This window comes from Lactuca sativa, chromosome 9, assembly GCF_002870075.4.
Source record: "Lactuca sativa cultivar Salinas chromosome 9, Lsat_Salinas_v11, whole genome shotgun sequence".
Lineage (NCBI taxonomy): Eukaryota > Viridiplantae > Streptophyta > Magnoliopsida > Asterales > Asteraceae > Lactuca > Lactuca sativa.
This window is the reverse complement of record NC_056631.2, coordinates 100670634-100680868: the sequence shown is the minus strand read 5'-3', so window position 1 is coordinate 100680868 and position 10235 is coordinate 100670634.

The window sequence follows — 10235 nt, the reverse complement described above, 5'->3', positions numbered from 1 at the left end:
GACTTGGTTGACCCATTTGACTTTTGACTTTGACCAGGACTTTGACTAAGTTTGACCTAGGAGTATTTTGGGTATTTTGAGCTGTCGACTGAGATTTGGTCACTAGTTATTGTTAAGGTGGTCGGCAGAGTTCGTATTCATAGCAATGTGTTGTTCAGCTATTTCGTCAGTTTGTGTATAACATCCATAAAATTCATGAAACATTTTAAACTTTTCAAACATTCCAAAACCAACAATTGTTTATAAATTGTTTTCAAAATTATCCAATATCAGATTTTTCCCAGAAAATCACAACATGAAAAACGAGGAGGTGCATGATCAAGCCTTCGCCTTCCCGCGATCATCCGAAGTACCTGAATCAAAATTGACAATTGTAAGCCCGAAGCTTAGTAAGTTTCTCTAAAATACCAGTATAACAAAACACACATATAATAACAACATACTATGTGCCCAATCAACCACCTGTTTGGAATTCCCTAGGCCCCTAACTATTGGGTTGGAATACCATCATACTATGGGTCCAATCATCCATCCGGATGGAATACCCTCGACCCTCAACCATCGGGTTGGAATGCCAACATACTATGGGCCCAATCATCCTCAGGATGGAATACCCTCGACCCTCAACCATCGGGTTGGAATACCAACATACTATGGATCCAATCATCCATCGGGATGGAATACTCCAACTATCAGTCAAACATGTGCACATATATCAGAAAATCACATAGCAATCTACAGACAGTCAAACAGATCTAGCAGATCACTAAGCATGGCATTATCCTATCTACCAGGATACCGATCTAACTGACCACTACAACAAAGCAACATGATGTCTACGAGGATACCGATCAAACAGATCATAACAACATGTGTATAACAGAACATAAATCCATTGGACCGACATTGGTGCCTTCGACCCACAAGTATAGTGAGGAAAACTCACCTCACAAGTAGCACTGACTGAAATGATCCAACTCTCAATTCACAGCTCCGTACTCAACTGCCTACAACCAACATGTGACTAATTAAATTAAAAATCCCAAATTACCAAAAATACCCTTAAAGTAAAACTTGGTCAAATTCAGAGTCAACAGTCAAGGTCAATAGTCCATGTTGACCCAACTCGTCGAGTGCATCTACTGACTCATCGAATTGCTTCAAAATTTAGAAAACCGCAAAAACCCAAGTCAACTTGCCGAGTCGTCAAGACAACCAATCGAGTTCGTATACTGTCCAGAAGATCGAGGAAACCTCGGGCCAACTCGTCGAGTTGGTAGAGCAACTCGTCGAGTTTTCCTTGTGTTAACACTTTCACCCGTCTCCCAAGCGAGTCTAATGCTACAAACTATAGATCTGGTCCCCTAGGACTGAGATACCACGTAAAGTTCCTTACATTATGTCAATGAATGGCATCAAAGGGGCTAAAACACTCAAACATAGCTTAATAAGGGGTTTAGCACATCAAGGAGGGCCAATACTTGATAAAGCTTGGAGCTTTAAGCTCAAAGAGCCACAAAACATCCAGATATGAAGTGGCAACTTCCAACAATGCATCATTCCAAGATTGACTCCAATATGGACCACGAATAACATAATCTCTCCATAGAAGTAGATCTAAGCAATTAGAAGCCAAGGTATCGACTTTATACCTCGAAATGGTTGCCGCAACAGAGTAAACATCGAATCTATAACCTGTCCCTTTAGCCAACTTCTTCAATCTTCTTTTTCCTTCCAAAAGAGCACCAAAAAGCACTCTCCGAGATCACATACACATACAATGAGGGTAAAAGCACGAACTAGGGTTTTCCCTATACAAAGAGGCGATGAAGGTGGCAAACAATGAGAGTTAAGGCCTTTAAATAGGGTGCAAACCTTAAAAATTAGGGTTTTTATGTTCAACCTTCAACTCGTCGAGTTGGGCCCTTCCAACTCGTCGAGTAGACATTGAAAGATACGCATACATTATATACTATACACGACGAGTTGGAGTCTTCCAACTCGTCGACATGTCGATTCAAAGCTCCGAACTCAACTGCCTACAACCAGCATGTGACTGATTTCATTAAAAATCCCAAATTACCAAAAATACCCTTAAACTAAAACTTGGTCAAATTCAGAGTCAGCAGTCAAGTTCAACAGTCCTTGTTGACCCAACTCGTCGACTGCATCTACTGACTCATCAAGTTGCTTCAAAATTCAAAAAACCGCGAAAACCCGAGCCAACTTGTCGAGTCTTCAAGACAACCCGTCGAGTTCGTATAGTGTCTAGAAGATCGAGGAAACCTCGGGCCAACTCATTGAGTTGGTAGAGCAACTCGTCGAGGTTTCCTTGTCTTAACGGTTTCACCTGTCTCCCAAGCGAGTCTAATGCTACAAACTATAGATCTGGTCCCCTAGGACTGAGATACCACGTAAAGTTCCTAACTTAATGTCAATGAATGGCATCAAAAGGGCTAAAGCACTCAAACATAGCTTAATAAGGGGTTTAGGGCATGAAAGAGGGCCAATACTTGATAAAGCTTGGAGCTTTAGGCTCAAAGAGCCACAAAACATCCAGATTTGAAGTGGCAACTTCCAACAATGCATCATTCCAAGGATGACTCCAATATGGACCAATAATAACAATATTTTTCCTTACAAGTAGATCTATGAAATAAGAAGCCAAGGTATCGACTTTATACCTCGAAATGGTTGCCACAATAGAGTAAACATCAGATCTATAGCCTCTCCCTTCAACCAACTTCTTCAATCTTCTTTTTCCTTCCAAAAGAGCACCAAACATCACTTTCCAAGATCACACACACATACAATGAGGGAAAAAGCACGAACTACGGTTTTCTCTAGACAAAGAGGCGATGAAGGTGGAAAGCAATGAGAGTTAAGGCCTTTAAATAGAGTGCAAACCTTAAAAATTAGGGTTTTTATGTTCAACCTTCAACTCGTCGAGTTAGGGCCTTCCAACTCGTCGACTAGACATTGAAAGATACGCAGATATTATATACTATACACGACGAGTTGGAGTCTTTCAACTCTTCGACATTTTAACTCACAGCTCCGAACTCAAGTGCCTACAACCAACATGTGATTGGTTTCATTAAAAATCCAAAATTACCAAAAATACCCTTAAACTAAAACTTGGTCAAATTCAGAGTTAACAGTCCTTGTTGACCCAACTCGTCGAGTGCATCTACTGACTCATCGAGTTTCTTCAAAATTCTGAAAACCATGAAACCCCGAGTCAACTTGTCGAGTCGTCAAGACAACTCGTCGAGTTCGTATAGTGTCCAGAAGATCGAGGAGACCTCGGGCCAACTCGCCGAGTTGGTAGAGCAACTCATCGAGTTTTCCTTGTCTTAATGCTTTCAGCCATCTCCCAAGCGAGTCTAATGCTACAAACTATAGATTTGGTCTCCTAGGACTGAGATACCACGTAAAGTTCCTAACTTTATGTCAATGCATGGCATCAAAGGGGCTAAAACACTCAAAAATAGCTTAATAAGAAGTTTAGGGCATGAAGGAGGGCCAATACTTGATAAACCTTGGAGCTTTAGGCTCAAAGAGCCACAAAACATCCAGATCTGAAGTGGCAACATCCAACAATGCATCATTCCACGATTGACTCCAATATGGACCAAATATAACAATATATTTCCATAGAAGTAGATCTAAGCAATAAGAAGCCAAGGTATCGACGTTATACCTCGAAATGGTTGCCACAACAGAGTAAACATCGGATCTATAGCCTCTCCCTTCAGCCAACTTCTTCAATCTTCTTGTTCCTTCCAAAAGAGCACAAAAAATCACTCTCCAAAATCACACAAATATACAATGAGGGAAAAAGCACGAACTAAGGTTTTCTCTAGACAAGAGGCGATGAAGGTGGCAAACAATGAGAGTTAAGGCCTTTAAATAGGCTGCAAACCTTAAAAATTAGGGTTTTTATGTTCGACCTTCAACTTGTCAAGTTAGGGCCTTCAAACTCGTTGAGTAGACATTGAAAGATATGCAGATATTATATATTATACACGACGATTTGGAGTGTTCCAACTCGTGGACATGTCGATTCACAGCTCCGAACTCAACTGCCTACAACCAACATGTGACTGATTTCATTAAAAATCCTAAATTACCAAAAATACCCTTAAACTAAATCTTGGTCAAATTCAGAGTCAACAGTCAAGGTCAACAGTCCTTTTTGACCCAACTCGTCGAGTGCATCTACTGACTCATCGAGTTGCTTCAAAATTCAGAAAATCGCGAAAACCCGAGCCAACTTGCCGAGTCTTCAAGACAACCTGTCGAGTTCGTATAGTGTCCAGAAGATCGAGGAAACCTCGGGCCAACTCGCCGAGTTGGTAGAGCAACTCGTTATGTTTTCCTTGTCTTAACGCTTTCACCCGTCTGCCAAGCGAGTCTAATGCTACAAACTATAGATCTGGTCCCCTAGGACTGAGATACCACGTAAAGTTCCTAACTTTATGTCAATGAATGGCATCAAAAGGGATAAAACACTCAAACATAGCTTAATAAGGGGTTTAGGGCATGAAGGAGGGAAAATACTTGATAAAGCTTGGAGCTTTAGGCTCAAAGAGCCACAAAACATCCAGATCTGAAGTGGCAACTTCCAACAATGCATCATTCCAAGATTGACTCCAATATGGACCAAGAATAACAGAATCTCTCCATAGAAGTAGATCTAAGCAATTAGAAGCCAAGGTATCGACTTTATACCTCGAAATGGTTGCCACAACAGTGTAAACATCAGATTTACAGCCTCTCCCTTCTGCAACCTTCTTCAATCTTCTTGTTCATTCCAAAAGAGCACCAAAAATCACTCTCCAAGATCACACACACATACAATGAGGGAAAAAGCACGAACTAGGGTTTTCTCTAGACAAAGAGGCGATGAAGGTGGCAAACAATGAGAGTTAAGGCCTTTAAATAGGGTGCAAACCTTAAAAATTAGGGTTTTTATGTTCAACCTTCAACTCGTCGACTTGGGGCCTTCCAACTCGTCGAGTAGACATTGAAAGATACGCAGATATTATATACTATACACGACGAGTTGGAGTCTTCCAACTCGTCGACATGTCGATTCACAGCTCCAAACTCAACTGCCTACAACCAGCATGTGACTGATTTCATTAAAAATCCCAAATTACCAAAAATGCCCTTAAACTAAAACTTGGTCAAATTCAGATTCAACAGTCAAGGTCAACAGTCCTTGTTGACCCAACTCGTTGAGTGCATCTACTGACTCATCGAGTTGCTTCAAAATTCAGAAAACTGCGAAAACCCGAGCCAACTTGTCGAGTCTTCAAGACAACCCGTCGAGTTCGTATAGTGTCCAGAAGATTGAGGAAACCTCGGGCCAACTCGCCGAGTTAATAGAGCAACTCGTCGAGTTATGCTTGTCTTAACGCTTTCACCTGTCTTCTATTAGAGTCTAATGCTACAAACTATAAATCTGGTCCCTTAGGACTGAGATACCACGTAAAGTTCCTAACTTTATGTCAATGAATGGCATCAAAAGGGCTAAAACACTCAAACATAGCTTAATAAGGGGTTTAGGGCATGAAGGAGGGCCAATACTTGATACAACTTGGAGCTTTAGGCTCAAAGAGCCACAACACATTCAGATCTGAAGTGGCAACTTCCAACAATGAATCATTCCAAGAATGACTCCAAGGTATCGACTTTATACCTCGAAATGGTTGCCACAACAGAGTAAACATCAGATCTACAGCCTCTCCCTTCAGCCAACTTCTTCAATCTTCTTATTCCTTCCAAAAGAGCACCAATAAAGAGGCGATGAAGGTGGAAAACAATGATAGTTAAGGCCTTTAATTAGGGTGCAAACCTTAAAAATTAGGGTTTTTATGTTCAACCTTCAACTCGTCGACTTGGGGCCTTCCAACTCGTCGAGTAGACATTGAAAGATACGCAGATATTATATACTATACACGACGAGTTGGAGCTTTAAATAAAAAGCTTTAAATTCATACCTGAAGATTGGGATGTTACAAATCGTCGACTTGCCTTGAAAATATAAATAAAAAGCTTTAAATTCATACCTGAAGATTGGGATGTTACAAATCTGCCCCACTTGAACTAGGCTTCGTCCTCGAAGCCTATTGTGGTGAACAATTACGGATAATGCTCCCTCATCTTGGATCCGGCTCACAAGTCCACTCGGATCTCCTCCGATGCTACCACTGTACCTTTACCGAAGGTATCTCCTTGTTGCACATGACTTTTATCTTCTTTTCTAAGATAGCCACTGACTTCTCAATGTAATTTAGGTGCTCGTTGTCCTGAATGTCATCCAATGACACTGTCGAATCCTCGTCTAATATGCACTTCCGCAATTGCGAAACATGGAAAGTGCTATGAATCTGATGGAGCTCCTATGGAAGATCCACTCTATACGCCACCTTGCCAACCCTGGCAATAATTCGAAATGGTCCAATATATCGAGGAACCAACTTTCCCCTATTCCTGAAGCGGATCACACCCTTATAGGGTGAGAGATTCAGCAACACCATGTCGCCAACCTGAAACTCCAACTCGGATCGGCGCCAGTCAGTTTAACTCTTCTGTCGACTCTGAGTAGTCTGCAATCGCTGCCTGATCTGCTGAATCTTCTCGGTAGTCTGCAGAACCACCTCGATCCGACCCACGACCCTATGGCCAACCTCACCCCAATAGATTGGGGTACGACGCTTCTGCCCATAAAATAGCTCAAAAGGCGGAGCACCAATATTGGAATGAAAGTTGTTGTCATAGGAGAACTCTGCAAGGGGAAGATAGGAGTCCCAGCTCCCTTCGAAATCAATGATGCAGGCCCGTAACATATCCTCAAGGGTCTGAATGGTCAGATCGCTCTGGTTGTCCGTCTGCGGATGGTAAGCGGTGCTGAAATGCAGTCTCGTGCCTAGTTCCTCACAGAACTTCTGCCAGAAATGGGAGGTGAGCCAAACATCACAGTCTGAAACAATAGAGACCGACACCCCATGGCGAGAAATTATCTCACGGATATATACATCGACCAACTTCTCGGCCTATGAAGTCTCCCACATTGCCAGAAAATGGGCACTCTTGGTCAATCGATCCACGATGACCCATATAGTATCAAAATGTTTTGCCATTCTCGACAGTTTGTGCTAAAATCCATCGTGATCTGCTCCTATTTCCACATGGGGATTTCCAGAGGCTGCAGCTTGCCATGCGGCCTCTGATGCTCGACGTTGACCATCTTGCAGGTCTCGATACATCTTGGTGGCCCCAGGGTGAATAGAGAAACAAGACTTATGAGCCTCCTACACAATCTGTCTGACCCCACTAGACATCGGAACCCACACCCGACCGCAATAGGTCAACAATCCATGACTGTCCTGCATAAATCTGGTGATCTCGCCAGTGATCCTCTCAATTTTCCAACTCTCTTGTCGTACACCCTTAGCATGAGATTCCCTGATCAAGCTCACGAGTGGAAAATCCACAGATATCCTCATACACGACGTCAGAACAGAAGATCCGACAACTTGCGGCTCAGGGCGTCTGCCACAAAGTTCACTTTACCCGATTAGTAAAGGAGCTCGTAGTCATAATCCTTGACTACGTCTAGCCACCTACGCCATCTCATGTTCAGGTTCGGTTGATCCATGATATGCCTCAAGCTCTTGTGATCCGTCTATATGGTATAGCGGACCCCTTATATATAATTGATGGGTTATTAGCATAACAACATTCCTATGTGTTCATGCAACCCTAAATGCTTTGGATCTAAAAAATTTTTAAGTTATACATAAAAATAGATCTTCAAATGCAATATTCCTAATACTAGCATACAATTTCATAAAATCAATATGAAACGAGGGTTAGAGTGTTACCTTTCTTATTATCTTGTAATAAAAAGTAATCCAAAGATAATCTTGACTCTTAAAAGCATGAGTGCCCCAAGTGTTGCACCTCTAATCACAAACACCAAAAGTAAAGGATGAGTGAAAGAGAGGGAAAATTTTAGAAATGGTTTCAAGAAGTAATCAAGAACAAAAACCTGTATTTCATCACTAGCACACAACTAGAGGTTTATAACCTATCGTGTTGACATTTCTGTGCCCATTCCAGTTAAATTGGCTATACATTTGAGTTCTACATGTTCTCAATTGTTTGGATAACTACTTGGAAGCAATAGCAGGCCCTTGACCTGCTAGGTGGCAAGAAGTTAAGATTGCACAAGTTCAATCCATATGAGTTAGGATTTGTCACTAACCTAGTCATGTGGTTATGGTTTTGACAAATTCACATGGATAGGAACGCTTACACCATAAAATCTAAGTGTCATAAGGTTTCTCTTCGATTCATGAAAATGATGGTAAGGAAACTCTTTCACTAAGTAGATTTTAAGTAGATAGCAATTTTGACTTTTGCAGTTCTCAAAGTCGTTAGTGGAGCGTGTATGGTTAACCGACACACTAAAATTGACTTACGAGAAATGGCAAAAGGTCTAAACAAATTAGACTATGATTACGACATCCATTTTCATAGTTCTGAAATTGTTTAGACACACTTGTGAGTTATCTAAGAGAGGTGTGTGATTTTGATAAAGTCTTATCAAGGCAATCTAGTATCAGAAATCTGAACTTTGGTAAGAAAGTCAATAAATTATTGATTTCTAGAAGTCCAGTTGATTTCTGGGTGCATGTCAAATCTAGTGGGAGCATAAGTGTTATGCTATTAATCATCATGTTAGTGGGAGAATGATAATTATGATAAAGGTTGCAAGTTAGCAATGTTAATTATAGAAAAACAAAAGGTCTCAATTGGGAAAAAAGTTGTTTTGCTATAATTAAAGGAGAGGATATTATACTTCATCTCAAATCTAAACGCTTAGCTTAAGGTCTTAATCGTATTTAGTCAAGAATATATATGAATTTCATGTTGGAATGGCTCAACATAAGGAAATTCTATATATGGGTTCATTATTTGCGTTCTAAAATTTGATTATGATTACGGCATCCCTTTTCATAATCTGAATTATGAGAACTTGGCAAATAGAAATGGAAATATTATAGCAAAAGACTGGTTTAGTCTTTATGTGAGACATCATGAATCGTGTCCCATATGCTTCGGATATAGGATCGATTACATGTGCTATATTCATCCTTTCTAAAAATTTCCAAATGCTTGGGGCATTAAGAAGGGAAAAGGCCTAGAATTGGATATGACTAAAATGATTAAGCAATTATTGAGGACAATCTATGGTTTACCAAGGATTGGTTGCTCAAGGACAGTTGGAAGTATAGTGTTGACTTTGGAAGGACCATATTGACATAGTCTGAAAAGAGGCAACTCTTCTTCGGAAGTGATAGTCAAAATGGAATATGGAAATGGTTCAAAGTTAGAAAGTATTCAATCTGTAAGATTAGGAAACTTAATGCAAGAAGGATGTTTCCAAGGAGTTGATCTCTGTTGGAATACTTTGTAATGATTGTTGCCAAGTCTGGTTGAATTTGTGGATAATCATTACAAGAGGATCAATGCATATAAGTTTAGAATCTAACAGATTTCAGTAAATGGCATGAATTTGGAATTCTTGCATTTGCAGTAAGGGTTTGGGTGAAAATATGATCATTGGAGTTATGCTCAATTGATCTATTTCACAAAGTAAAGATCATAGACAAACATAGTATGCATACTTTGTGCATGGCATGACTAGTGTTTAGAAAACATAGTGTACATGCTTGGAGTATGGGACAACTATTGTTTTAAATTCACGTATAAAGTTGATAAAACCGAAACAATGAATAATGAGTAATCAGTATGGTGATAAATAAAAGTGTTTATTTATATTCATAGGGTTTGATACCATATTTGATTCATTTATTCTTGTGTTTCACTTTGCATGTTTTGACTTCCAGAATAAACTAGGTTATTCTTCCGGAATGACTAAGTTATTCAAACCATCCACAGTCGGTCATATGTTGGAAGTAGATATGAATTAAGACTGTCACGGGTTGGCTTGTAGAGGTCTAAGATGTTGGACAAAGGGCTACAACACTCATGAGTGCTCATAAGTTATGAGTATTGGATTCAACCCGTGCTCATTGGAATCACTTCATGGATTTTATCACGAGTGATCATGAGACGATAATATCTTATATTCTTCAAACCTAGAGATATGAGTTGTTACTATGAGTTGGTTGTACATTGATTGCACGAAAACGCAT